Here is a 26,720-nt window from a genome sequence, read left to right as displayed (position 1 = left end):
TCAAGGTTAAGTCAACGGTCCACTGGTCAAGTCCTGGTCAACGATTTAAGTCGCTGAGTCAAATCGGGTCAAGTATGGTTACAGGGTCAACTCAGTCAGAAGACTGATTTATGTAAATAAACTGACCCGGGCGAGTCAGACTAGACAATCAACTGGCCAGGATAAAACACAAGGCCTGAGCCATTAGCTCATGTCACAAACTAATGCATTAAAATACAAAACACAAATCAAAATACAAATGTAACAATACTAATCCATTACTCTAATTTCCAACCTACATCTCAGTTCAAATTCAACACTAACTTTATTTACACAACAACTCAAGATCTATGTGTACATCATCACTACATTATTAGCTTCAATCTCTGTAATTCATCACTACACTCTAGCACCAACACAGTTTAATTACTCCCATCTCTTAATCTTGATTTTCAATTAATACTTCATATTCAATCTCAATACAAAATCAACAACTCTATTACTTCTCAATTACAACTATCTTCATTACCAGTTCCCTGTCAATCAACACAAACAACACCATCAGTTTAGTTCTTCATTGCATCACAGTTCTTCATTTCAGCAACAACAGTTAAACCTCTAATGCTTATCAACCTACAATTCCAATACTAGCTCCACTCATGTACCACATATTGCATTCGCATCCAAATCAGTTCCATGACCATTTCATCTTCACCACCAATTCAACTTAATTCAATCATCTAACATGACATACACCACCACTTGTATCTCGAATTCCAGTTGCAACCCATCCATTTACTAACTTCATCATTTCTCAGAAGCCCACCACCAATTCAATACTCCCACCAACATCATTATCTGAGACACAACTCAGAATTGTAAAAACACCACCAATTCCTTCTCCCTGAATCACAACACAAACCTAGCTAGACTATAATTCACATATTTATTCCACATACCCAATTCCACCTCAAAACCATTAACTATCATAAATTCAACCTAACTACTTCATAACCTCCACAAGTTACTCATACCCCTGCAATCCAATACAAATCTAAGCTATAATCCCAGCCATAGCTTCTTCTCACCAACAACACTCACTTGTATCTCCATCTTCTGATTACAGAATCCTAGTTCTAGAACACGAACAACAACACCAAATTCTAAGTTCACTAATACGAATTAAGACCCCTAGGTCACTGGTTTAACCGAACAATTCCAATTTTTACTTCAAGTTCAACAATTAAACATACAAAAACTATATAAACACATATACATCTCAAAAGAACATAATTCAATTCAATTGACTAAAAAGGTATTACCTTAAGTTGAAATCCCTAATTCTCCAATTCTGAATTACAACTCCTGTTTGAAACTAAATCTTCAAATTAAAACCATAACCTCTTTCTTCACCTCTTTTTCTTCATAACCCATCTCTAATCGATCCCCTAGAACATCAACTTCGTCCTCTAATTCCTCTTTGAACTTCTTATAAAACCCTTGTTCTTATTTTAGGGTTGAACTGAAACCCTAACTCTTTGATTCATCACCGAATCATCTCCAAAACCCTAACTAATCGTCTACCCATTGTTCTTCATCTAACTGTAGCCCCGTAATCATCTTCTAGATCTCTAGAACATCGATCAACTCTGTTAACCCTAATTCGAATTTACAACAACATCACTTTCTTCTCCTGACTTCAAACAATCACGACTCCATCACATACTCCTTCTAATCAACACCCTACAGCCTAACTAAGAATCATTAACACCAAAACTAACATCAATTCAGCAACACTGAATTCGGCAGAGAGAAGGAGAGATAACAGAGAAGAAGAAGAAGAAGAAGAAGAAGAAGAAGAAAGAAGAAATAAAAGAAGAAAATGAAATCTTCTTATCGAACGAGAGAAGATAAGTCCAACCAAAAATGTTAAAGGCACCCGAGGAACGGATACGGACAACCAGGCGGTTGACAGCAAAATAACTATTTTGCTCTTCGACTATTCTGATGAAATCTTCTTCATCTGATATCCGAATGAAACGTTCGAGTAGTCCATCTCGCATAACTTTTCGAGACCTATTCAATGGAACTAGTTTAGTATCTAAATTGTTGTTAGATTAATTTCTATTAATTAATGTACGTGTTAACTAATCGAGTCATTATTGACTAACTCGTCTCTTGATCATTGCTAGACTAGTCAAATAGCGTTGACGAGCTTGAGGGTCCTTACATTCTCCCCACCTTATTCATTTTCGTCCTCAAAAATCGAACTTTCCTTCTAGTCTTAAAAACCTCCCCCCCCTTATAGAGAATTACCTACTTTCGACTCAATGCAAGTAGTGCTCATACTTACAACCGCGCGAAAAACTAACTCATCAAATGAGTTAGTAAAAATTTGAAACAAGACACAAATACATAAGTTTTTCTACAACTAATATTTAAAATTAGTAGTTCTAGGTTCGATAGACCAATTTCTGTTTTAATAGACTATATTCTCTATCATAAAGGTGTTATATAAATCTGTAATCTAATAATAATTATCAACCTCAGGTATACTGATTTAAACACTAATAAATAAATAAGTCTAAGTTCTTCACACTATTTTTCTATCTCAATAAATTTATAGCTCTACGTATAAGTTAAGGTACTGAATAAGTTTCTATATGACTTCTGGAATATGTCAATATATTAATCTCACTAATTTTTCTAGTATCGGTTTGACTACGTGTTCATATTTCTAATCTTATTATTCTCTAATTGTCAATGAGCTTATAAAACACAATATAATTGGTTTAACCTATAATTTTTACTTCATTTTATGCACGCACAACAAGAAATTGAATCAATCAAGCAAAAAGATCATTTAGTTTTTGATAGCTTTTAGTGATTAAGATTTATCTCACACCATACTAGTTCTAAACTATTCTAATTCACTAAGTAGCACTGGCTATAACCTATTTTTGCCTATGTAAGATCTAATAGTGGGCTCTGATACCAAGTTGTGACGCCCCAAATACTAAACCTGCTTAGCTAATAGGATTACAACCTAATAGAAGCATCAGATCTAGATTACCCATTTTAAGAATCATAATTACATAAACCAATCCCGATACAAACCCAAACACTCTGATATTATATAAATGAAAATCTCTCGAGTGATATAAATATAATAATGTGTTGATTAAAATAAATTAACAAAGACACATAATACGAGATACACGATATCACTAACATTTAATAAAACTCTAGGCTTTGAGTACGGATATCTTCACGCGCACCTTTTCTTCTGAATACTGAAACTGAAGTGGGAACGAGTGAGCACATCATCCCAAAGGGGTGCCTAATGGAAACAAAATAACGTTCAAGTAATCACTAATATGCTTCTCGGTTCTAAAGAATGTTAATAAAACATGTCATCGTGCATAATATGTGTAAGAGTAATTTCCACAAATACCTCGATATACTATTTCCTCATCTGGGTCATTAACGACATAAATTAGGTTATAAAATAAAAAGTAATATTATTTCGCTTTACGCGCTAGATAGCTATTATATGCACTTCCCGTTCTATGTATCGCCTCATCTGGGCTATAAAACTTAGCAAGGAGCTGTTGGGAGACCACAGTTACTCCTCGCGGGGATTTCACTCAAACACACATCAAATTATTCACTCAGCAATAAGCAAGCATCGTAAGATATTATTCATGAAAGAATGTTATTCTAATTCCACTTCCTCAGGTATTGCGTACCTGTTTGAGGGTGAAAACGATTTCTGCTGATTTTGGTAATTTCGGGTGTGTGGGTGAGAAACGAATTTAAACCCTAAACAATGTACTACAAGGGAGTACTTTAGATTCGAGAGATCAATCTGTACAAATCCGGCCTAAACCAAGAAATGGCCATTCCAGACTTGCTTCGGTCACAAAGTGAAGGAGAAGGGTTGGTTTTGGGGAGGGAAGCGAAGAAAGTGTTGAGACCAGAATAGTTGATTCTGGAAGAGTAGTTGTTTTCTACGACTTGTATCAGAAAGTGAGAAGCTAACAGATGGAAAGCTAGCAAATGTTTTCTGAGTGTTGTATGCTCCTGACCTGAACTTGTTGTTCGGTGGAAATAGGTAATGCCTATTTATACAAGTCGAATTGAAACGTACTCTAGTCTCATTAAGAAATGGAAAATGGGTGAGTAAATGGGAGGAGGTGGTAACTGGTAACGCCTGGAATTTATGTTCCATTAAAGAAAGTTTCACCATTACTCCCTGTATTTACTAACCGCCTCATCCTTATGACACTTTCTTATAACGGGCGTAGTGTACGCCGCACGCTGTAAACCGCCAAACTAATACCCAATGAGCATTCCCCAATTTGTGACATGCGTTGATGTCTCGAGTGTTTTCATGGAAAAACATGTAGCACGTTGTTGTTGTCTGGAAAGTTGATCTTGGGAGACTTGCCAGCTCGGTGGTGACCTTCGACGGTCGAGATTTTGCATCTTAAGAGGAAATGTAGCCGTTGATTATTGCAACCCTTCGTTTGGTAGCCAGTGACATGAAAGCATGATCAGTATGGCTTTAATATGGCCTAGTTTAGGTGCGGCCAAAAGTTAGGGTTTTGGCTTTGTTTAGGCGCGACCAAACTAGGGCCAAAGGTTGTCATGTGTTAGCTGGTAACCTTGGATGGATAAGATCTGCACCTTAGATGAAATAGTGGCTTTTGATTGTTGCAGGCCTTCATTTTGGTAGCCGCATAGAGAAGGCCGGCATGGTATAGTGCGGCAAGGTGGTTGGCATGCCATTGGCACATGTGGCATGGCATGCCTTGGCGTGGTTTAGCGTGACCAAAATTAGGATTTTGGGCCAAAGGTTACCATGCGTTGTTTGGCGACCTTGGACGGCTAGGATTTGCATATAGGATTGAAGGGTGGTCGTTGATCGTCGCACGCCTTCGTTTTAGCAGCCGTGAAGAGAATGCTGGCATGATAACGTGGATGGTATGGTTTGCCATTGGCACGATGGTGCGGCTGGCATGGTTGGCATGCCTTGGCGCGGAGACGTGGCTGGCATGGTTTGCCATTGGCACGGTGGTGCGGCTGGCATGGTTGGCATGCCTTGGCGCGAAGACGTGGATGGCATGGTTTTCCATTGGCACGGTGGTGGGGCTGGCATGGTTGGCATGCCTTGGCGCGGAGACGTGGCTGGCATGGTTTGCTATTGGCACGGTGGTGCGGCTGGCATGGTTGGCATGCCTTGGCGCGGAGACGTGGCTGGCATGGTTTGCCATTGGCACGGTGGTGCGGCTGGCATGGTTGGAATGCCTTGGCGCCGATACGTGGCTGGCATGGTTTTCCATTGGCACGGTGGCGTGAGAATTAGGGTTTGGTATGTACGAAGATGATGTCGGTCAATACTAAGGGTTCTGCCGTGGAACAAGACACATGTATATACAAAAAAAAGGTACTCTGGTAATTTTTACGTAGGCATGCTGATTGATTCAATAAATGCGCTAGTGGTCATAGTGACGTCATGTCAGATGTATGGTTTTACGATTTTAACCCTAAGCTAAAAACCACCATCAACATTGAGTCCCCTGCTTAGCTCGGAACAGGACCATTGTTGCGAGGTAAGCATAAGATGGTGACAGGAGAGGAGAAAATCGAAATGACAAGTCGTGAAAATATGGTCAAGAAGACTCAGCTAACCTTTTTCGAGAGGTAAGGAGAGTTCGTGATTCTCGTGTTGGAGGCCTTGCATAGATTCTACTTGTGGTGTTGCTGGCTAGACCGTGAAGTGGTGAGATGTATATTGTCGGCTTGGAATGGGAGCCGCAGGCGTCGGTCGGCTTGGGATAGGAGCCGCAGGCGTCAGTCGGCTTGGAATGGGAGCCGTAGGCGTCGCTCGGCTTGGAATGGGAGCCGCACGCGTTGGTAGGCTTGGAATGGGAGCCGCAGGCATCGGTCGGCTTGGAATGGGAGCCGCAGGCGTCAGTCGGCTTGGAATGGGAGCCGCACGCGTTGGTCGGCTTGGAATGGGAGGAAACTGGCTTCGGTCCGCGGAATGGTGGAAACTGTCTTCATCCCGCAGAATGGTGTAAACTGGTTTCGGAACTTCGGCTACCAAACAATGGTGATGACGCTGAAACTTCGGTTATCAAATGGTAGTGATGGCGCCTGACAACTTTGTCTAACTTAGGGTTTGGCATGCCGAAACCCTAATTAGCTCCCCTTACTAAAATCGTTGTAAAATTCTCGTACGAACTCGGATTTTGACGGTCCTCCCCTCCATCTGACCGGAAAAGAATTTCCAATCTCCCAACGAGGGAATATTTAGGTTTTGAGCTCGTTTAGGAGGTGAAAACGGCCCGACAGTGAACCTCAGGAAGAATTCAGGAGGGATGTTGCGGGCCCGGGGTAACATAGTCGCGCCGAGTCATCTATTCCCATTCATGGAGCAAGAAGGAAACTTTATTCTGTGCAAACTCTAGAAACTCCGCCCGTATGAAAAGAGGTATTGACCTTCTTCTTTTTTCTGTCGCTCGTCCGGATCCGTTCTTTCGTCTGCAGTGTCTCTCCAGTGGATTCCAAAATTTACTAAACTCCATTGCATTCTTGGGACGGATGGATGTGGTTGCGTTGTCAGTCCATCCTTGTTTTAGGTTGTTTAGTACCTGGACCTCCTGATGGTGATGACAATATGCTGTGGATACTTGTATGGTCGAAATCTTCCGGAGCCACTGGATGAAATAGATGAGTTGGGAGACGTTTCTTTACCGACGTGCTGCTATCAAGTCTTCAAGGACTTTGTTCCAAGAGACATCCTTCGAACCATCTTCTGAATCTTGGACTATCGTATGGAATGAGATGCGGTGAGAAGTCCCCAGTTATATTTCTGTTAGATCCGATGGCACGGCCGAACATGTGAATGTATCTTTGTGGCGTGATTTTGGAGTCTTCGATGCACATGTACGTCTTTGTGTTGAGAAATTTCTGCGGCTTGTAAAACTTCGGCAGTGACGATGTTGAAATCAGAAATAACCAGGTTGAGGGGAGTGAAAGCGTCCCATGCTGGTAGTCCCCATGTGTATCCTATTTTCATCGCATCGCCTTGAGTCCATGTCCACAGGATTTGATTCAAGCTTATTATACTCTTCTGGATGTCACGCTGGGATGCACATGGACGAAATATTCTGGATACCGAAGAGGTAGGAATGAGAGAGTTATGTTGTTTATCGTGGCTCCCTCTGTTTCTTCAAGAAAAGTGTTTCAGCCGCGTCTCTGGAGTTATCTCATGAGTCTTTGATGGTCTTCGGGATGGACTGTGATGAGTAGTCCTCGGTCGCATTTTTCTTTAGTTTCTGAAGTTGTTTTCCTCTGAGCAGGCTTGGGATCCGTCGCGTCCTGGTAAAGTGTTGAAGGCGTCTTCTAGACAAAAAGGTGATGATATCCTTGCGCTACACCCTTGAAGAGTATATGACCTTGTTGTGGCTATGGTATTTTGGTTGACTGTGTCTTCTGAGCTTTGACAGTGAAAGGATTCCGTGTAGACCCTCAGTCCCCAAGTATGGTTTACATGTTTCCATCTTTGTAGTGATTGCTGCTGCGGTGAAACTCTGGATGGTATTAACAAATGAGTGGCAACAGTTCTTGGTAGCAGATGTAATCAGAAGAGACTACATTGTCGTGAGAACAAAGTAGGTTGGATAGAATGCGTAAGCGAGCAAACTGTCCATGACCACGAGCTTTGGCGAGATGGATCAAAAGGCGGTCATGACTACGAAGATTGGCTGGCTGCGATCATGATCCTTGACATGGGGAGCATGGTGGTACGATCCTTGGCAAGATAAAGCGGCGTTGAGGCGGCTTCGGCTCTTGGAGAGGATGTTGAAACTTAAGAAGACAAACGCTGAGGCTTCGGCTTCAATCCTGGAGCAGCTTATGGAGAGAATGCTGAAGCGGAGCGGCTGCTAAAGTGAACGTTGAAGCGGAGCCGCTGCTGGAGGACGTTGAAGTGGAGAGGCTGCGTCAATCAGTGTGCTGTCAAACTGGACACCCTTCAAGCGAACAATGGTTAGGAGTCCCCAGTTCCATCTATTGTGCTTTCCAAGAGAGGTAGGGGTTTGGGAATGGCTTCTTGGCTGGAAATAAATGTTTTCCTGACACAGCGCGGTTGAGGGCTGCAATATGTCTTGACGTTGCGCCTTGGTAAAATATAAAATCTCTCATAAATGTTCCACCATATACTGCACAATTTTATGGGCGAAGTCCCCCGAAATCATGCAGCTCTTGACGGGAAGAGAGTCTTTGTGAACTCAGGGGGGTTGCTGATCTCCTTGCCTCGATTTTGGAGAAGTCGTTCCTGATCTCTATGTGTGATGAAATTAGATTGCTGATTCCCTTCTACTGAGCATTCAAGAGCAACGCTGGAAGAATGCAAGTTGTTGGCGCTGGGAAGATGCAAGCTGTTAGCGCTGGAAGGATGCAAGCTGTCAGCGCTGGAAGAGATGCAAGCTGCTGGTGTTGGAAAGATGAAAGTTGTTAACGCTAGATGGATGCAAGCCGTTAGCGCGGGAAGGATGCAAGATGTCAGCGCTGGATGAGATGCAAGCTGCTGGCGCTGGAAAGATGAAAGTTGTTAGCGCTGGATGGATGCAAGCCGTCAGCGCTGGAAGGGATGCAAGCTGCTGGCGCTGGAAAGATGCAAGCTGTTAGCGCTAGATCGGCTTGGAATGGGCACTGGCTTTGCGAGGGCGCTGGCTTAGCAAGGTGCTAACTTGGCATGGCGCTGGCTTGGCGTGGCGCGATAGCAATAAAGTGGGAAAGCATATTCCAGGTATGTACTCCAGCATTTCTCTTTCAATTTGTTTTCTTTTTTTTCTTGTGTTGGTGCAAACCCTAGACATAGGTATGCCTTTCATAAATATGTATAAATATTATTCTTCTGAACTGGTGTAAACCCTAGCCGTAGGTATGCCTTACATAAACTTGTAGAAATAATTTATCATAAACAATTCCTCTTCGAATATCACCGTAGTAACGTCGGATACCTCATGAATAGTGACGGGTAATCATTATTATGCAAAGTGGGTACGTATGGGTAGGTGACTGATTCCACGAAGAACCGGGCGTTAGGGTTTTCCTTTTTTTTTTTTTTTTTGTAAGTCAAACGAAGCGCCTGGTTTATGGTTTGATTTTCTGGATTTTTGGGTTGATAGACAAGTGTTACCTATGAGGATTTTGGATTATTATTCGGGATGAACTGTTTTAGGATGATGTCATTTTTGGTTATGATTGTAACTGATACAACCATCCCAGGGAAGATATGGAACCGTGAACATTGCGTGTCGGTAGATGACATGGGATGGAACATAACATGGCTATCGGTTTTATCATTCCCGTGAAAACTTGAAATAGTAAACCATGTATTTTGTCTAGGAAAGACTTACTCGGTTTTTTGGATCTGCTAACGAAAAATGAGTCAGGTGCAAGTCCGAGTTTTGTGGGAAGCATCGCGATTGTGGAAAGTCCCCAGTCGTCCCTGAGTCACTTGATAATCGAGTCGTCGATCCCTGGGCGGATAGTTTGCTTTTAACCTATGGGAAGTCCCAAGTCGTCCCTTGCGGTGTCATGACTGGTAATCGGGTCGTCAGGTAACTGAGTCGTCGATCCCTGAGCGGATCATATCGGGTCGTCTAGTAGCTGAGTCGTTGATCCCTGAGCGGATCGTTTGCCTCTACCGTCCTGACGTCTGGGTCGAAGTATGAGATCGAGGATTGAAAATTGACATTGTAACCGAAAGATCAATCTCCCACTGTGGTCGCCAATTGTTTGAGGGTGAAAACGGTTTCTGCTGATTTTGGTAATTTCGGGTGTGTGGGTGAGAAACGAATTTAAACCCTAAACAATGTACTCCAAGGGAATACTTTAGATTCGAGAGATAAATCTGTACAAATCCGTCCTAAACCAAGAAATGGTCGTTCCAGACTTGCTTCGGTCACAAAGTGAAGGAGAAGGGTTGGTTTTGGGGATGGAAGCGAAGAAAGTGTTGAGACCAGAATAGTTGATTCTGGAAGAGTAGTTGTTTTCTACGACTTGTATCAGAAAGTGGGAAGCTAACAGATGGAAAGCTGGCAAATGTTTTCTGAGTGTTGTATGATGTTGACCTGAACTTGTTGTTCGGTGGAAATAGGTAATGCCTATTTATAAAAGTCGAAGTGAAACGTACTCTGGTCTCATTAAGAAATGGAAAACGGGTGAGTAAATGGGAGGAGGTGGTAACCGGTAACGCCTGGAATTGATGTTCCATAAAAGAAAGCGTTTCACCATTACTCTCTGTATTTACTAACCGCCTCATCCTTTTGACACTTTCTTATAACGGGCGTAGTGTACGCCGCACGCTGCAAACCGCCAAACCAATACCCAATGAGCATCCCCTGTTTGTGACATGCGTTGATGTCTCAAGTGTTTTCATGGAAAACATGTAGCACGTTGTTGTTTTCTGGAAAGTTGAGCTTGGGAGACTTGCCGGCTCGGTGGTGACCTTCGACGATCGAGATTTTGCATCTTAAGAGGAAAGGTAGCCGTTGATTATTGCAACCCTTCGTTTGGTAGCGACTGACATGAAAGCATGATCAATATGGCTTTATTATGGCCTAGTTTAGGCGCGACCAAAAGTTAGGGTTTTGGCTTTGTTTAGGCGCGACCAAACTAGGGCCAAAGGTTGCCATGCGTTAGCTGGTAACCTTGGATGGCTAAGATCTGCACCTTAGATGAAAGAGTGGCCGTTGATTGTTGCAGGCCTTCATTTTGGTTTCCGCAGAGGGAAGGCCGGCATGGTATGGCGCGGCAAGTTGGTTGGCATGCCATTGGCACATGTGGCATGGCATGCCTTGGCGTGGTTTGGCATGGCCAAAACTAGGATTTTGGGCCAAAGGTTACCATGTGTTGTTTGGCGACCTTGGACGGCTAGGATTCGCATCTAGGATTGAAGGGTGGTCGTTGATCGTCGCACGCCTTCGTTTTAGCAACCGTGAAGAGAATGTTGGCATGGTAACGTGGCTGGTATGGTTTGCCATTGGCACAGTGGTGCAGTTGGTATGGTTGGCATGCCTTGGTGCGGAGACGTGGCTGGCATAGTTTGCCAATGGCACGGTGGTTCGAATGGCATGGTTGGCATGCCTTGGCGCGGAGACGGGGCTGGCATGGTTTGCCATTGGCAAGGTGGTGCGGCTGGCATGGTTGGCATGCCTTGGCGCAAAGACGTGGCTGGCATGGTTTGCCATTGGCACGGTGGTGCGGCTGGCATGGTTGGCATGCCTTGGCACGGAGACGTGGCTGGCATGGTTTTCCATTGGCACAGTGGCGTGAGAATTAGGGTTTTGTATGTACGAAGATGATGTCGGTCAATACTAAGGGTTCTGCCGTGGAACATGACACATGTATATATATAAAAAAAAAGATACCCTGGTAATTCTTACGTAGGCATGCTGATTGATTCAATAAATGCTCTAGTGGTCATAGTGACGTCATGTCAGATGTATGGTTTTACGATTTTAGCCCTAAGCTAAAAACCATCATCAACAGTACCATAATAACAATATCCGTGATAGACCACCACAGGATGAATCTACAAAAGTGAAACTAGAACAACTAAAATATGTCATTCAGACCTCGCCAAACTCATTGGAGAAAGAAAGCAGAATAACTCCATACTCGAATGATATCTCCATCCACACAGAGTGCCCATACAAACCATGATTCAAGAACTACCATCATAAGTCCCGAAGGTTTTGCAATCAAGCATAATATGCAAACAAATGGATTCTCACAAGAAATTGTAAAAGGTAATATTCCCCTATATAACGATATTGCCTCATCTAGGCTATAATAAGCATAAAAATATATATAACATTTGGAAAATCCACATAATGCATATTACACAACATACACAATCATTTACACACAAATATGCTCATAAGAAGTAATGACACATCATGCTCGCATTAAAAAGAATGCTCAATGATTACAAGAAGGTTACAGAGTTCCCACCTGATTTGATGACAAGCCATGCCTACCTCGAGAACTTCAATCTACTAGTTTATCCTTTGAATCCATCGTTTTTAATAAAGATTAACTGTTAATCACACAAGCACTCTTAGGAATTATCCAAAAAGGCTCATAACATAATCTCATATATTTCCTCTAGTTATAAGCTAAGTGAACTATCTAATGGCTCTAAGCCTAAGACTACTAAACTCGACCCATTACACAAGGTCCAGTCCACTGGGGTCAACCAACAGTCTCTAACAGTCTAAGGGTCAACTAACAGTCAACATCCAGTCAAGGTTAAGTCAATGGTCCACTGGTCAAGTCCAGGTCAACGATTTAAGTCGCCGAGTCAAATCGGGTCAAGTCTGGTTACAGGGTCAAGTCTGGTTACAGGGTCAACTCAATCAGAAGACTGATTCATGTAAATAAACTGACTCAGGCGAGTCAGACTAGACAATCAACTGGCCAGGCTAAAAACACAATGCTTGTGCCATTAGCTCATGCCATAAACTAATGCATTAAAATACAAAATATAAATCAAAATACAAATGTAATAATACTAATCCATTACTCTAATTTCCAACCTACATCTCAGTTCAACTTCAACACTAACTTTATTTACACTACAACTCAAGATCTATGTGTACAACATCACTACATTATTAACTTCAATATCTATAATTCATCACTACACTCTAGCAGCAACACAGTTTAATTACTCTCATCCCTTAATCTTGATTTTCAATCAATACTTCATATTCAATCTCAATACAAAATCAACTGCAACTCTATTACTTCTCAATTACAACTATCTTCATTACTAGTTCCCTGTCAATCAACATAAACATCACCATTACTTCAGTTCTTCATTGCATCACAGTTCTTCATTTCAGCATCAACAACAACAACAGTTAAACCTCTAATGCTTATCAACCTACAATTCTAATACTAGCTCCACTCATGTACCACATATTGCATTCGCATCCAAATCATTTCCATGACCATTTCATCTTCACCACCAATTCAACTCAATTCAATCATCTAACATGACATACACCACCACTTATATCTCGAATTCCAGCTGCAACCCATCCATTTACTAACTTCATCATTTCTCAGAAGCCACCACCAATTCAATACTCCCACCAACATCATTATCTGAGACACAACTCAGAATTGTAACAACACCACCAATTCCTTCTCCATGAATCACAATACAAACCTAGCTAGACTATATTTTACATATTTATTCCATATACCCAATTCCACCTCAAAACCATTCGCTATCATAAGTTCAACCTAACTACTTCAGAACCTCCACAAGTTACTCATACCCCTGCAATCCAATACAAATCTAAGCTATAATCCCATCCATAGCTTCTTCTCACCAACAACACTCACTTTCATCTCCATCTTCTGATTACAGAACCCTAGTTCTAGAACACCAACAACACTAAATTCTAAGTTCACTAACACGAAATAAGACCCCTAGGTTACTGGTTTAACCGAACACTTCCAATTTTTACTTCAAGTTCAACAATTAAACACACAAAAACTATATAAACACATATACATCTCAAAAGAACATAATTCAAATCAATTGACTAAAAAGGTATTACCTTAAGTTGAAATCCCTAATTCTCCAATTCTAAATTACAGCTCATGTTTGAAACTAAATCTTCAAATTAAAAGCATAACCTCTTTCTTCACCTCTTGTTCTTCATAACCCATCTCTAATCGATCCCCTAGAACATCAACTTCGTCCTCTAATTCCTCTTTGAACTTCTTATAAAACCCTCGTTCTTATTTTAGGGAAGAGCTGAAACCCTAACTCTTTGATTCATCACCGAATCATCTCCAAACCCCTAATTAATCGTCTACCCATTGTTCTTCATATAACTGTAGCCCCATAATCATCTTCTAGATCTCCAGAACATTGATCAACTCTGTAAACCCTAATTCCAATTTACAACAACATCACTTTCTTATCCTGACTTCAAACACTCACGGATCTATCACATACTCCTTCTAATCAACAACCTACAACCTAACTAAGAATCATTAACACCAAAACTAATATCAATTCAGCAGAACTGAATTCGGCAGAGAGAATGAGAGAGAACATAGAAGGAGGAGAAAGAACAAAGAAAAGAAGAAAATGAATTCTTCTTATCGAACGAGAGAAGATAAGGCCAACCAAAAATGCTAAAGGCACCTGAGTAACGGATACGGGCAACCAGGCGGTTGACAGCAAAATAACTCTTTTGTTCTTCGACGATTCTGATGAAATCTTCTTTGTCTGATATCCGAATGACACGTTCGAGTAGTCCATCTCGCATTACTTTTCGAGACCTATTCAATGGCACTAGTTTCGTATCTAAATTGTTGTTAGATTAATTTCTATTAATTAACGTAAGTGTTAAACTAATCGAGTCATTATTGACTAACTCGTCTCTTGATCATTGCTAGACCAGTCAAATAGCATTGACGAGCTTGAGGGTCCTTACAGGTTGCACATGTACATAGGATCGGTTCCCCCAAAACTACAAACTTGTTGCACATGTTCATAGGATCGGTTCCCCCATATACTAAAAACGTGTTGCACCTCTTACAAGGATCGATTCCCTATTGCAAATTTGTTGCACCTCTTACTAGGATCGGTTCCCCAATGACTAGATAAAAGTTGCTATTTACAAGGGACCGATCATACCATCTTGAGTGATTACTTAAGATTGGTTTCACTAATAAAAGTCATACCAATACATAAGTCAGGCCTTGTGAATAGTTTTACCAAGATACATAGACAAGTTTATGAGCGGTTATACTAAATACACATATTGGTAATTCAAAATAGATTTGCAATGAATAACAATACCAATAAGCCTAGCGATTTCCCTTTCGATTCACAAAACAAGTTTATGAACTTACTTCCTATAAACGAATGTAAAACATTGTTTCCTAGGATGAAATCTTCACTCATACCCATACATAATCACAATAGCATTCATATGATCATGTCGATGTCTTATATACAAAGTTTAATGGTTCAACAATAAACCTCGTATTGTATTCCTTTATACTATGTCTAACTAGAGTTTCATACACAGCTTCGCAGTTATGTTTTCAATATGCACGACTTGAAAGATATGTTAGGAAAGAAACAGTTCAAGTCAAATATTACTAACCTCAAGAGGAAGGATGATGTTGTCCTTGTAGCTCCATACTTCTTCACATTCTTCAAGTCTTCATGTAATACTTGTAAGTCTCATATCCTAACACTTTCAAGCTAACCTATACGAAGCTGACTCTAGTATATAATCAAGCGACTCTTTAAATGAGTTTTGATTCACTAAAATATGACGACCAAACTTGACATACCAACGTTTGGTGGGTTCAACCGAGCTATGCTCTAACAATCTCCCCTTTTGTCAATTTTAGTGACAAAACTCTTACATCATATGGGTAAATAAATTACAAAAATTCATTATACACACTAGTATAGACACATGCGCGATGCGCCTGTTATTTTGCCATCTTATTTCAATCGCGGCAAAGATATGCAATCTGAATAGGTAGGTGTTGTTTTAATTGATTTTGGCGGAGTTGATTCGCGTTTGTCATGGCTTTTCAAATATCTAGCATAAATGCTATTTCAGGTTTGGCTTTTTCAGTCACGACTTTCTTTTTATGGGAAAAGAGACGTGCAAATCTGGCGCAAGCGACAAGGGATTGTTGTGCCAGTTAAAAAAAAAAACACAAACATACTCAAAAACGTTACATCTCTACTCTAGTTAAACGGTTTACATTTCCAACCCACGCCTTGGAACACTTGGGGCCAAAAAAAACAACAACACTCAAATTTTATGTGCAGGTGACATGTGTCAAGTGAACATAACTTGTCACTTTTCTGGGGTGTGCTATTACATGGTTTTTACACGTGCAAAGACGTTTCTCTCGTCTGACATAAGCCAGTGATTCTTTTTTCTCTGTGTTGTTCTCCACTGCTATCTCTAAGTACTCCTAATTCAGAGCAAAATGTAAACCAATTCTGTGATCCAATTCCTCATCAATTCAAAGTAAAATGTAAAACGATTCTGTAACCCGATTTCTCATTTAAGAAATTAGGCTAACAATAACAATACCCACAATGGATGCAGTAAATCTCTTCAATTCGGCCACCGTCGCCGCCAAGTCTTCCACTAACAATACCAAATTTTCCCGAGTTAGCTAGAATTTTTGTTTGGAATCATTAGCATCAGGGGTAAGTAGTAAAGAGGCATCCTAAAATTAGATTTCTTTTTCTTTATTAAGAACTGGATGTTGTCAATTGATGCTCCAATTTTGAATTTGGGTTTTTGTTTCCGTGATTATATAAATTTAGGTTATTGATATGTAGATTAATTTGAATTTGTTGTTTTATCAAATTAAACATCCCAAATTTTGATTTCATAACTAAATCATGGCCTGTTGATTTCATGTTTTTGCATATGTCGATAGAAAAGAAGTAGTTCAGATTTGGGAAGGAGAAAACGAAGGAAAGGGTAGTTGAAAGTAATTAGAAGTTTGATCAGAGGATAACAAAGTCATTTTAGGTACAAACCAAAAAAAGATCCGGTTGAAAAAAAGGTTCTTTTCTTTATATTAGTAAGAAACATTTGATTCCAAGTTCAACAGCACAAAACCTGCATTAAATTCAATCCTTAAATGTCGTTGCTGACATTATAATAACAAAGCTAATACTCCCTTAAAGGTAAGATAGGTAGATTTTCAATCCACGTCTTTGTTATTTCCATGTAGTTCCTCATAACTACATATCATATGGTATGTGATTCCTCCTTAGTCTATGTTTTCACTCTTTTCGTTAGAATAAACGTTTTAGCACAAATGTCATTTTCCCTAGTGATACCAACTCACAACAAGTCGATATCACTTGTTTATTCCATATATTTCTCCCCTTTTTTGTCACAAAATGACAAAGAAACGAAAAAATAGAGGACATACCGAAAGGATCTTACAAATCTCACAAAGAGAATTTGCAAACCTATAAGAGTTGAGCACGAGGGTTTTACACAACATTTTAGATAACCAATATCAAAACCGAAACTAAAAGTAATTTGATTTTAACATGTTATCTAGGGAACAGTTGTCCGAAGCAATTTTCCCTAATAGTTTAGCAATTTTCCCTAATAGTTTAGCACATTAAAAATCGACTAAGCACCTTAGTTCTTTTGCTAAACCGATTGTACAAATACAATCGCTTGTTCGATAAGACCAAAATAAAGAGCAGAATTAACTTTATTTTTCTTATCAGGCTCTAATTATTCTCAAAAATAACTTAGAACTTTCACTTTTGAACAAGACAAATACTAGGTTAGTTAACTAGTAATTCTTGTTAAGGCATTTGGTTAGACTTGAATAACCGAAACCTTTACATTTGATAAGTCTAACTAAGATCCGAAAAACTTAGTTTCTCTTATCCGGAAATCACTTGGACTAAACAAATGACCCCAAAACACTTTTGTTAAGCCATAAACAATCCATACAAACCAAGAAAATCAACTTGCATAATCATTTATCTTAACCGGAAGCAATTGAAACAAACATATACATTATAGCACTGCAGTTGCACCGAAATTTTGTAAGCCTAAACAATTGGTATCAAACAATAACGAAAGATAACAATAGTTTTTCTTAACCGGAAACAATTGAATCACAATCAAACATCTATACACAAATAATGGAATAAACATCAATTGTACCGAAATTTTGTTAAACAAAAGCAATAAGGATATCAAATACAATCATGCTTTTCTTAAACATGAAAATAATTAACTAACAAGATTATTACCTCAAATTCCGCATCCTCTTCTCCCCTTAAGGTATGTCATTAAGCGCAAGTTCACTTAGAACTCTCCCCCGTTGTGTTGTCATCCTCTCGCCAAAACAAAAGAACAACAATAAAGGCCAACCTGTACCAGAGAAAGGTTGAAAACCGGTTTTAACTATGCTATGCAAAAGTTGAAACCTCGAAACACATATGCTTTTATGCTAAACCAAAAGATTCAAAATATTGTGACTTTTTCACATATTGTTTCTACAGGAACCTCTCACGATCGTTTTTCACATATTGTGACGAGATCACACATATCAGCTGCAAACGTGCGTACAAAGTTAGAAATCCCTAATACGGGTGGAAGTGTAGCTGAGGCCATGGCCTCCCAAAGGAAGAGGGGAAGACCACTTGGTTCGGTCGATACTCAACAAAAGAAGAATAGAGTGAGTAAGTCACAAAATAATCCATGTATCTTCAATGCATATAATCCATCTCATGAGATTGTGTCTGATTATATCTATGTCCATGAATCATTAATGGGGGACGCTTCGATGTTTGAGATGATTCCAGATAATAAAGAAATATCTGCGGATTATGATAGTGCATATGTGTTGATGAAAAGATCCTACACACATATTGATGATGCATTTGCATACACTGTTGCTCAAGAGATCATTGAGCACGATGACATCGAACCACACTTTATTGAATAATGTCAAAGAAGAGAAAACTGGCCTAAATAGGAAGTTTCAATCCAGGAAGAATTAAATTCACTGGCAAAGAGACGGGTATTTGGTGGGGTAGTGCTAACCCCACTAGGTGTAAAACCCGTAGGACATAAATGGGTATTTGTTAGAAAGCGTAATGAGAAGAATGAAGTCTTGAGGTATAAGGCTTTTCTTTTGGCGCAAGGTTTTTCACAACGCCCTGGAATTGATTATGAAGAAACATACTCTCATGTAATGCACGTCATAACGTTCCGCTACTTAGTTAGCTTGGTAGTTTCAGGATGACTTGAAATGCAGCTTATGGATGTGGTTACAACATATCTTTATGGGGATCTTGATTCAGAGATATACATGAAAGTGACTGGTGGCCTTCCATTGCCCGAATCAAGTAACTCTAAACCACAAAGTGTGTTGTCAATTAAGTTGAAATGCTCACTTTACGGATTAAAGCAATCCGGGCGGATGTGGTATACCTGTCTAAGTGATTATTTGATTAGGAAGGGATATACAAATAATGAGTTATGCCCATTCGTATGTATAAAGAAAACGAGTTCCGGATTTGCAATTATAGTTGTTTATGTTGATGATATGAACATAAAATGTACTCTTGATGAAATAAGAGAAACAACAAGTTATCTGAAATATGAACTTGAGATGAAAGATCTTGGGAAAACTAGGTTTTGTCTAGGACTTGAACTAGAACATCGAGCTTGTGGAATATTAATCCACCAGTCTGCATATGTCCATAAGATACTCATGCAATTCAATATGGACAAGGTGCATCCTGCTAGCACTCCCATGATTGGTCGAAGCTTAGATGTACAAAAGTATCCATTTCGTTCCATAGGAAGATGATGAATAGGAATTGGGAGATGAAATTCTCTACCTATGTGCAATAGGCACATTATTGTACTTAGCGCAATGTACTCGAACATATATATCATTGTCAGTGAACTTGTTAGCTAGATACAACTCAGCGCCTACGCAGGGTCATTAGAATGGTATAAAGAATGTTTTTAGATACCTAAAAGGAACCATTGACATGGGTTTATTTTATCCATATGAAGAAGTAAGAAGGAATGTTAATGGAAATGTAACTCCCTACACTGAAACTCCAAACAATGTTTTAGTTAGTTTTGCTGATGCTGGGTACCTCACCGATCCACATAAAGGTCGGTCACAAACTGGTTATGTGTTTACTATTGGAAACACAACGATATCTTGGAGATAGACCAAGAAGACTCTTGTGGCTACCTCCATGAACCACTCTGAGATCATTTCCTTACACGAGGCGGTTTGTGAGTGTGTATGGTTAAGGTATATCATTAAACACGTTCGAGGGACATGTGGCATGAGTTCTATCACTGATGAGCTAACTTGCATTTATGAGGATAATGCAGCTTGCATCGAACAGATGAAGAAAGGATATATCAAGGGTGATAATATAAAACATATTTCACCAAAGTTCTTTTACAATCATCAACATCAGTGTCTCTTAAATATTCAAGTCAGCAAAGTAACGTCTGGTGAGAATGTTCCAGACTTATTTATTAAGTCACTTCCTGAGACCTTATTTGAAAAACATGTAAAGAGTATTGGACTAAGGGAATTGTCTGAAATCCCCTAAGTACAATCAGAAGGAGATGGCGACATCAAGGGGAGTATCTAATGATATGATGTCGACATCTAGCTTGGTGTGCTGAACTCTTTTTCCCTTCACCGAGATTACTTTTTCCCACTGAGTTTTGTTACTCGGCAAGGTTTTTAATGAGACGACACCAAGATTATAATTTCTCGATTGAGGCTTTTCTTTTCCCACATGGTTTTTCTATTTTGGGAATTTCTGAATCAATTAGAGAAGTGTTCAGCTATATGGAGCAACTTTACTAGGACTCAACATGTTGTACTATTTTCCCTTTGTCAAGGTTTTGTCCCATTGTGTTTTTCTTGTCAAGGTTTTAATGAGGCAACAAATTTGAAGTTTCACTTTTGAACTGCACAAGAGGGAGTGTTATAGGACCTACGGTCCATGAATGTGTGGTCCATTAGATGACTAGGGTTTTCCCTTTCTCTGTATATAAAGAACATTATACCTATGTAATGTTTCTGCCTCTTTTATCAATAAGAAGTTCTCCCTTTTACTTTTCCTCATTATTATTCCAAAACTTCTAAACTATTCTAAAACTACCCTAACCAATAAATCTTTAATTATTTTTCTACTAAAAATATCATTAACAAAACACAAATAATAATATATTTATTTTCATTAAATCTCTCTCCATCACATTGAGACAATTTTATCTCGGGGAGATTCTCGGTTGTAGATGGTGGATTTTCGACAAAGGCTAAATTCGTAAACTCATAATCGTACGAAACTCTGATTCAACAATCGGACGTGAGTATCGAGACACGAGTCTCTCATCGAATTCTCAACAGAGAGTACTTTCTCTCAGAGTACATGTAGATATGCAGTCTCACGACTGGACAACGACATATCTCATGAATACTGAATACTTTCAGTGATTATTTCTATATAGCATCACGTGATGGACGGCTCCTAGACAGCCTGCTCTGCTAGTATAGAGCGATAACGTCTTCAGGAACAAACAACGAGTTTTCCCTGACTATATAAAAGATATGACTTACCGACAAGCTCATATCGGGATGATTAATGCTCCTAGACAACTTGCTCTACAGTATGGAGCCACAAAATTAATTATTCCTAATTGCTCCTATTCCATGGTCGAATCCACGACTGGTCCCATGGAATGGCGGTAACAATTGTTCTGATTCTATGATCGAATCCACAGCTTGATCTCATAGAATAGAAATAACTATATTATCTCATTACTCCGATTTCATGATCGAATCCACAACTGGTCTCATAAATGGTAATAGATAAATCTTAATTACTCCGATTTTATGGTCGAATCTACGATCCCATGAAATGGTAATGCTCACTTTATTATTCTGAACTCGTAGTCGAATCCTTAGCTGATCCTATGAATTAATAATAAACATCTTATTACTCAGTTTTGTGAATTATTCTCCATCGAATTCCACAATTAGTAATAAATAATCAATAACCGGGCGTCTGAGTTACCTTTAAGTAAGCCCCGATTCAAATGGTAAAAGTGTATTCAACGATGATACACTAACAGTCACCGCACGAACGAGTCAAAAATACAACGAAACGATGAACTTATGCAAAATAGAGAAGAAAATAATAAATAATTAAAATATTGACGAAGGTGTCGGGAGCACGGACACACGGCCAATCGACCATCTCATGGTCAATCCCACGCCAGTTTTATATTTTAATGCATTTTTATTATTTTTCATGATTTGATGAAAATTCCCTCATTTTATCAAATTTCCTTCGTCTCGAGGAAACTCCTCGGTTTCATGGTACTTCCATAAATCCATAAAAAATAATATAAAATTAAGGAAAGGAGTGTGGGGCATGACCATTGGCCAACCGTCCATGCCTTGGTCCCAACCGGCCCCACACCCACGGTTTCTTATTCTTTTATTATTATTATTATTATTTCGCTAATTTCATGAAAAAACTCCTTGATTTCATGGTATTTTTGCATAAATCATCAAATAATAATAAAATAATATAAATTATGAAAACTTGTGAGACCGGGCCTTGGCCGGCCGGCCATGCCCTAGTCGGTCCCACACGCCCCTTTGTTTTATTATTTTATTATTAGTTTTCCTTGAATTCATCAAATTCCTTGATTTCATGGGATTTCTCTCAAATTAGGAAAAATTCCCTCAAATCATCAAAAATACTTAAAAAATATTAAAAAATTATGAAAACTCGTGGGACCGGGCTCAAGCCGGCCGGCCATGCGTCCACGGTCCCACACGCCCTTGTTTTTATTATTTTAATATTTTTTGCTTCCCTGAACTTATGAAAACTCCTTCAGTTCATGGAAACTCCCTAAATTCATCAAATTTCTCAAAATTCATGAATTTTCATAAAATCATTATAAAATTAGGGAAACTTGTGGGACCGGGCCCTGGCTGGCCAGTCATGCCTTCCACGGTCCCACACGCCCTTGTTTTATTATTTTAATGTCTTTTGCTTCCTTGAACTCATGAAAACTCCTTCAATTATTTTATAGTCATGCCTTCCACGGTCCGACCATACCTTGACCACGGCGGTCCCACGCCTCCTCATTCCTTATTTTATAATTATTTTTCATCATCTCATGGTGTTTTCCTCAGTTTCGTCGAAACCCTAATTTTGGCATATTTTCTCGAATGGATGCTCAATTGCACGCCAGAAAATATCAAAATTCTCAGGACCGAGACGCGGACGCCTTGGGGACACGATCACACTATCTTGACCGACCAAGATTGGCTCTTTGGCTCACGGAAGCCGGTCCCATCAATTTTCACAGTTTTGACCTAATTTGCACAATTGCTCGTATTAGGTCCAAAACTCTCCCAAACACTTTGTATTTTCGTGAAGTGATCGTCAGGCGGTCACGGGACAACCCGGGGCCGGTTTCATGACTCCATGGTCGGTCCCTCGCCTCGTCATAATTAATTAGGTTTTTTCACCTAAGGCTCAGACGAGCATTTTCGAATAAATGATTAAACCAGCATTTAATCATTCTTTCACCAACAAATCGTCAACTCTTCAGGAGTTTTTAGTATTTGCTCACGTGAGCATATGGACACTACATGGTTGATCCACGGTCCCATGTAGTCGCTCCCTCCTTCGTCCCATGGTTGAAATTCTGACGAACCATGAATTGATCACCAATTGATCAAATTAGGGTTTCTGAATCCAAGGGTCATCATTCCAGATTCTAACCTTAATAATTTTATGACGACCTCATGGTCATTAATTTTATTAATTATGCTCGGTTCAACGACCAGTATTCTAATTAATATTTTTGGTACGCTGCCAATAATCCATCAGACGAGCAACACATGCTCAGACGATCAAATATTCAACAATTCATCACATGAGCAACACTTGCTCAGATGTTAAATATTTGTTCAAACAAGGAATATTGGTTCAACAATCAATATTCAACGATCCACCGAATGAGAAATACTTTCTCACTTCATCGTAAGAACTATACCTCTGTCTCATGACATGTTCAATTCACGAGTTTCAGAACATCATGTTCAACTCAACGACTACATGGACTCATCGTCCCATCAATCCATGAAGTCATCAATTGATTAACAAACCACGAGACGTAAATGCCTCAAACATCTTACAAGATTATCTTCATACTCGTTTTCCAAAACCTAATGATATCCAACAAGAGTCTCAACTGTTAGAAACCCATCCTTTGGTTGATGTGGTTAACCCAGGAAATAATATCAAGATTGATTTTGTTTTCCCACGAAATAGTTTTCTTCCAAATGTGGGAACATATAGATTTCAAATGTGTCGAATATTAAGTTGTGAGACTAAACCTAAATGCCTTAGGAAATTAGAATCGACACATTTGCTTAAGAATGACCACTACTCTCACTGTGGTCAATTATGTAAGTCAAACCTGATTGACTTAGATGATCCTCAGTTATTTAGGTTATTATTATTTTGTGATTCTAAGTTCTTATTTGAGTTTTTCCAGACTCTAGGACCTAATAATTTGGATCCAACCTATGAGGAAATGCATCCGAGGAAAATATTTTATTTAGACCCTTTCATAGAACCTGAACCTGAACCACAATTAGATATAAATATCTTAATCAGGAAACTAGATAAGGGCATGTTATTCTTGTTCACTTTCTTGGGTTATTGTAGTTTCCTTTGGTCACCTCTATTTCGTTTTGAAGACCCACAGTTATTTCGACTGTTACTTTATGGTTCGAGTTGACTAATCCTTTCCAAAGTCTGGCTGAAGACTTTAAACTTAGCACTTCTTGGGAGGTAACTCAATCTCATGCAACACGGTAATATCCTTCCTTAACTCTTTTTCTTCAAATGGTAACAGTTTCTCATTATTCATGCTTTTAATTTCATCTTTAGAACATTGAGGACAATGTTAGATTTAAGTTTGGGGGTATGGGAGAAACTTTTTAGTTGCAATTAATAAACTCCTGAGCCTAGAAATTTTTTCCTATTAAGGTTTGCACTAACCAATCTAAGTGGATGGGAACATCTTGGTTATAGGAGTTGAGGAACCAATCTGATTAGATGGAAACATCTAGAAGAGTCTATTCATAAAAGCACAGAGCTCAGGTGTTAGAAATAACATGATAGTTTCACCATATCTCGTTGAGTCCTTTCGCTTTCTATTTTTATTTTTATTTTATTTTAAGTGATTTGGTGGGGCACACGATTCAAGTTGTTACCATTGCGAGGATGAAATATAGTGATAAGAGATACCTCCAAAAAAAAATGAAAAAGAAAGAAAAAGAAAAATTGAGACCTGACCATTAGACCAAACGGAATAAAATTCAATAAAGTCGACCACTGGTACCCTTGTATATGCCAGTTGTGTTGACCTAGAGTTCGGATTATTGACCACTGGTTCCCTTGTATATGCCAGTGCGTTGATATTAGTCAGACCGGTATCTCAGTCATTTAGGTTAGGCTCATCTTGGCAGAGGCCATCAGACAGATATGGGAAACACCTTTCACTTTTCAACCATCTACATTTTTCTTTTTCCATCTTCTTGATCTTTTCATGTGATTAGTTTGACTCCGAGTATGATGTCCATAGTGAAACTATCTTAGTAGAGTTCTGTCACTTATATGAATTTTAGTATGCTTGAGTGCAAACTCGTGTACAACAATTGGAATTTCGCATCAGGGTTCTTCCTCCCATAAGCAATAAGTATGCCAACCAATGAGGTTCTTTAGTGCCTTCCAAGGTTCTGCACAGATAGCTAGGGTCTGGAGTAAAGGTTTTGTGGGTAAACCTCTGGTAAACCTTCCCGAGATTAACTCGGTCACTATTTTATTTTGTAGTTTTGATTTGCTCGGGACTAGCAAATAATAAGTTTGGGGGTATTTGATAGACGCATTTATGTGTCTATTTTGTTCTCAATGTTCTGTATTGTTAGACTCAATTAAGTACTTATTGTGTTATTTTGTGTTCTTGTAGGAAATTTTAGAGAAATAAGCCCTTGCGGCGAAATGGGCTCAAAAAGCAGTGTTTTACACCCCGGAGAAATGTACCGTAGGCACCCCATAAATGCACCGGAAGCGCCCCAGAAATGTCCCGGAGGAACCCAGAAAAATTACTATTTCCACCCCAATTGATATTCGCACCCCAGCACTCTGGATAAGGGGCACCTTCTTCAACAATTTGAATTTGTGTTTTTGGCGGGAAATGAAGTTTTCAACTGGCAGAATTTTGATTGTCAAAATGAATGGGTTAGAGTACGATTCAATCGCTGAAAATTGGCAGAAAGATGTGATTTGGCATAAGGAACAAAGTTTGGGTGGTGGTTTCGATCAAATTTGGCTGGAATACGTGTTTTGATTCTCGAGTTCAAAACAGGGAAAGCATGCACTGGAGGATGATAATCACGCGTCATGGACGTGTTCTGATGATGTGGAATGGCTCGAGCATCACTTTGGGTCGTGAAGAATCGATTTGGAGCATGGAGGGAGGAAGTTTATGCAAGAAATTCCAAGTTTGGTAAGAAAATATTCGGAAAATATTGTTATTCACTGCCCGCATAATGAAGAATTATATTGGAGTTATTGGCGAGATTTGGAGCTGTTGTTGGGTATAAATAGGCTCTTTGGGTCTACTAGAGAGGGTGTCGAGAGTTTGGGGTCGATTGGGAGACCACATGGAGGTTGCAGAGGCGAAGAGAAGAACTGCAAGAAAGTTTCCTGCTGCTGTTGAAGAAGAAGGAGAAGACGAAGAACAGACGTCCCAGGACCGTCGTTCTTCAACAGTGTCAACAGCAGCAGCTAAGTATCGTTGTTTTACAGCAGTACACTTCTATCGTTGATTTCTGGACGCCTTTTGTGGGTCGTAGAATCACTGTTTTATACTTTTTCACTTTTTTAATCAAATTTTGAGCATCAATTATGTATTTTGAGAACATGATTAATATGACGAGTTAAACCCCAAGCACTGGGACGACGGAGGAGGCCGTGTTTCATCCATGTGGTAATTTAAATTAATTCTTTATTTACTTTTTGC

The sequence above is a fragment of the Papaver somniferum genome, chromosome 5, assembly GCF_003573695.1.
Source record: "Papaver somniferum cultivar HN1 chromosome 5, ASM357369v1, whole genome shotgun sequence".
NCBI classification, from domain to species: domain Eukaryota; kingdom Viridiplantae; phylum Streptophyta; class Magnoliopsida; order Ranunculales; family Papaveraceae; genus Papaver; species Papaver somniferum.
The sequence above is the reverse complement of the archived record's forward strand: the minus strand, read 5'-3'. Positions refer to the sequence as shown.